Genomic DNA, 5,372 nt, shown 5'->3' with positions numbered 1-5,372 from the left:
CCCGACTCCCAGGCAGTTCCGCTGCACTTCTGCTGCTCACTTCCGGTGAATTGGACGCTACCACCAATTCCGTGGGGGGGGACAAATGCGGAATCTCCGTGGCCAGCGCCAATGTTGGGCACCGTGCAGTCACCACACTCAGGATTATTTCTTCTCCACTTAGTAAGTTATACACCCTCCTCCTTGTGGAAGGTTTCAGTCTCTCTGGGTGTGACTTGGGGACTCCAAACATCAGATCTCCCACCTTCTGCGCGGCGATGGTGCATCCCGCTCCTCCCCTGCTGACCCCAAATGAGAAAGTGCCCTGGTAGGGTTGTTGGGAGGTAGTGGGTGCTTGCTGGGCACAGGTGAGCATGGTGCTGCTTTTGATGGGACAGCTCCCAGGCCTAGAGTTCAAGCCCCATGAGCGACACACACACACACATGCACAAAGTAGTCTCTACTTGGCTTTGTTAACGGGGTAGTTAACTCTTAGCCTTTTGAATTTCTTGCCTTCTTTGTACAATCTGGATACTAGGACTTTTACTTATTTATAAGTGCAAAAGCCTCCTCTCAATCTGCAGGGTGTCTTTTTTTTTTTTTCATATGTTAGGGTTACATTATATTCACCAGATAGAAGCTGCATTACTTCACAAACATTGATACCCTTTCTCATGTCTTGCTCCCCATTTCCCTTCCCCACCCTGCCCTTCATCTTGTTTTCCTCCCTTCCCTATCCGACTTCAAATAAGCAAATATGCATATATACAATATATCAAATTACCAGGTGAAATACTGTCACAACATGAGATAACCAAGGGACAGCAAAAGAGGTTAGAGATAACACAGAGTGAAGACAACCATCAGAAAGACAATTGGTTGTGGTTTGGCTGCTCGGGTCCTGCTCCACTGTGCCAGCTCTTTCCACATGGCTTCAGCTGAGGAGCTTCAGGTTTGCTCGCCATCTCTGTCTTCTTCTTGGTCTTAGGATGCGTTTTCCTCCTGCGTGAGTGTGGGCTGAAGGGCTCCTAGTTGGAGTGGTGGACCCCCTGGAGGAGGTGGCACTGCAGATAGGAGATGCATCGTTTTCATTAACCAAACTTCTTGAGGCCACATCTGCAGTATCAGCTCAAGTGGAAAAGATTGACTTAAATGTACAGAAAATGCACTCTTCCTTAAGATTTGGAGAGACCTCTTGAAAGAAGGCTATGATTCTCTGAAACCTGACAACTGACTATGACAGTATAATTCACCTTCTCATATGGATTTGCACACGTACCACATATATAGGACAATCTCCAGCATTTCTGTGTAGTCCGTATAAATTTCCTTCTTCTTTTTCTACACCTTTGTGAAAGCATAATATTGATGTGATTTTTTATGTAAACAAAGATGTGTTTATACTTCCTTTCTGTTCTTTAAGTGTTTTGAGATTCCTTTACAAAAGTGATTTCTCTCAACAGATAATTTTAACAGTGAGTTAGTATCACCAGATAATGTTTTTGAAAGATAGTGCGTGTCAGAAGATCATGTTACAACCCAAGCGATATGACTGTTTGCCCATGTAAATCAGCTCCCCACTTCTATGAAAATAGAGACAAGTTTATGACTTCCAGGCCTATAGCACCGGACACTCCCCAATTTTTTGTTGAGTAAAACACTTGGCAAACATGATTAAAAACTTCCCCCCTCTTTTTTTCCGCATGAAGACTAAGATCATTTTCTTAAAAAAAAAAAAGATGTGTGAATCTGAACTAAAGGGAAAAAAAACTCTCCCAATGGAAGTTGAGGGATGTGTGTGTGTGTGTGTGTGTGTGTGTGTGTGTGTGTGTGTGTGTGTGTGTGTGTGTGTTTTGAGACAGGATCTCACTATGTGGACAAGGCTAGCCTCATACTGCAGGTTCTCCAGCCTTGGCCATCATGAGTGCTGGGACTGCAGGTGTATACCACCATCCCCAGCAGAGTGAATTGAATTTTGATAACTTTTTGTTGTTGTTGTTCTTGGGGATTGAACTCTGGGCTTGGGGGCTGTCACTGAGCTCTTCAGTTCAAGGCTCCCGCCCTACCCCTGGAGCCACAGCACTACTTCTTCTTTTCTGGTGGTTAATTGGAATTGTGATCCTCAGAGCTCAGCCTCCTGAGTAGGTAGGATTACAGACATGAGCCACTGTGCCGGCTAATGATAACTTTTTGAAATAGAGAAGTAAATTTTCCCATTGTGTGATGCTTTTTAAAAAAGCGTTTACTTTAGAGAATAAAAGTATGTCGAGAGAAAATATGCCCTTTATCCCCATTTTATTTTCCTGATAGTCATGAGACTTAAATTTGGCCATACTTATAATTCCTGAGCTTTGTTGCTCAAGGCTAGAGCTCTACTATTTGAGCTATAGCTCCACCTTTTGATGATAAGATTCTCTTGGACTTTCCTACCTTGGCTGGCCTTCAATAGAGATCCTGATATCTCAGCCTCTTGAATTTCCAAGAGTACAAGGATGAACAACCAATGCCCAGCTCCCAACTTATTTTTAAGGTTGATTGCCTTCACAGTTAATATTTCTCACATTTGATGTTTTCATGTTTGAATTACATTATCTGTGTTATTGCTTTTTAATAACTTCAGAAGAGACTTTGTTTCTAATGTGTCAAATTAAGTGATGTAATGTTTTGTAGGATTTGAACTCACTGACCCTGTTTCATTTTAGCTATCTATCATGTCAAGAGTGACCTCATATATTTATGACTTTTGAGCATCTTTGATGTGATATTTTAAGTCTCTGTAGATCTACTGATGTATAAAGAACTTTACTCAAAATCCACACAGTGGAGCTGCAATTGGGGACAACTGGATGGGCAAAGAATAGTTAAGAATGGTTTTATTTAGCAAGTTAGGCCCTAATTCTTGGTTTTTTGTTTGTTTGTTTGTTTTGTTTTCACTAAAAGCCATATATGATATAATTTCTATACCAAAGAAATGTTCACTTCAGTATAAGACAAATATTTTTCTTAAATTTTCTTGTATATTCTGAAAACTGTGATTTTTTTTAAATGTATAAAAATAAATAATTATCATAAGCAAAAAAAAAAACCAACCATCACTCATTATGTGGCTCTTGTTTCTATATCCTGGAGGTCCTTTCATTTAACCTCATTCTATATGGCCTTATGTATCTAGGTTTTGTTCTATTGTAAATCTCTGCTAGGAGAGCCCAAGGTTTCTACTGATTAGGACAAATGAGGGAAACCATTGAACCTATATTCCTTTGAGTCTTCACTTAATATGATTTTTTCTAAGTCTTTCCATTTCCTTAGAAATGGGGAGATGTCAGTTTCTGATAGCAGCATAGAATTCCATTATGTAAAAGTACCACTACTACATCTTGTTGATCTAATCAACGGAGGGGCATCTGGGTTGGTTCCATATCTTTGCTCTAGTAAATAGTGCTGCAATGAACATCATTGTGCTAGTGAACTCGTGACCTGGGTGCTATCCTGAGCTCATCTGCTCAAGGCTAGTGCTCCACCAATTTGAGCCATAGCACCACTCCTGGTATTTTACTTGTTCATAGAAGATAAAGAGTCTCATGGACTTTGCCGAGGCTGGCTTTGAACCATGATCCTCTGATCTCAGCCTCCAGAGTAGCTAGGATTCCAGAGATGAGCCTTCAACACTTGGCAGAAAATATTCTTGTGATGTACAAAAACCCACAACTAATATGGAAACCTTGTTTTAAAATGATTCCTATTGTGTTTCCCAACACAATCTAACTGAAGTCTACAGAGTACAAGCAAACAAACCTTGATATCCCTCCTTAATTTTTGTTTTTTAAATTTTATGGATCTACATTTTGGGGTGTCCTCAGCTTGGTATTTTTTATGTTAAGATTTTTTTTTTTTGCCAGTCCTGGGCTTGAACTCAGGGACTGAGCACAGTCCTTGGACTTTCTCAAGGATAGAGCTCGACCACTTGAGCCACAGCAGCATTTCTGGCTTATCTATGTATGTGATAGCAAGGAATCAAACCTGGGTCTTTCTGCATATGGGCAAGCAATCTACCGCTAGGCCAAACTCCTGGCCAAGATTATTGAAGTCACATAAAATTTTAATCTTCTGGTGCCTTGGCTGAGGCTGGTTTTTTTAGGATTGTGCCACTCCTATAAGCAGTTTTTTTTTTATGTTACATCTTTATTTGGTTCTGTATCTCTCGCAGGATGATCAAATTCTTCACATGAATATTTAAGAACGTAAGCATTAGGGAATTCTCAAACCAGGGTTTAGATCCTCTTTATTGATGTCCCCTTGGCCAAAGCAGGTTAAATGACACATTGCAAGTCATTGCACAAGCGAACACTCAGTGTTTGAATACTGTCAAATTTTCCACTTGACAACTATTATTATTTTTGCCTGCATTAACTTTGGGTGAGAAATATTGTTATAACATGGTATTTAAATATGTAAATAAATGAAGTAGAGTACAAATGCTCAATGCAATCCTAGGATACCTTTACATTAATAGAAAAATAGTTCATACATCCCTAAGTGTATTTCAGTCATGACTACTTTTAGCGAACATGAGGGGATTTTTTTGGTTCCAATTATTTTTGTGGAAAATTATTTTAAAATTAATTCTGTTTGTATATTAACCTGGAAATGAATTGCTTTATAGTATATATCTACCAACTAATGGACTGTGGATTCTTCTTTGGAGGAGAGTTTAATGCTCTATTTGAGACACAAAAGATTATTCTCTCATAAGAAGGTTTTATGCTTTTCCAGCCCATGTATAATGTTTAGAGCAGGAAAATCTGGGGCAAAATCACAGATTCTGACTACTTCATTTTACTTCTTTTGCAGGCATACTTCCAGAATCTCCTGTTCATTGTCATCAGCAAAAAAAGAAAGAAACAAACAAACAAACAAACAAACAAAGAAACAAAGAAAGAAAAAAAAGAAAGAAAAAGAAAAAGAATGGCACTCTGATGAGTTGCTTTTTATTTCTCACTTGGTTTTACATTTCCATGTTTTGAAACTGTAAGGGTTGAGAAGCTCTCCATGCAAAGGAAGACTCCAAGAGATGTTTTCTCATGCAAAAAGCAAGGGGATTTATTCACCAAGCATGCATGGGGCTCACTGAACACACAGGAACAGAGAGCCCCCGAACACAAAGCAGGCAGGGGTTTTATAGTACTTTACAAACAACAAAATTCATACAGAGTTCAGGGGCTGGAGCATTATCTACATACATCATCTGCACAATCCACCGTTTTCCGGAATCCTGAGTAAATTTCCTAATCAATCATTTCTGTAAACTCTGCCTGTTTTTCAGTTTGTAAAACTTTAAACTGCCTAATTTTCTGCTTGAAAGGCTTTAATCGTTTTGTGAGTTTTCCTGAAAC

The sequence above is a fragment of the Megascapheus bottae genome, chromosome 29 (assembly GCF_031878675.1).
Source record: "Megascapheus bottae isolate mThoBot1 chromosome 29, mThoBot2.hap1, whole genome shotgun sequence".
In the NCBI taxonomy this organism is placed as follows: domain Eukaryota; kingdom Metazoa; phylum Chordata; class Mammalia; order Rodentia; family Geomyidae; genus Megascapheus; species Megascapheus bottae.
Note: the sequence above shows the minus strand (reverse complement) of the source record.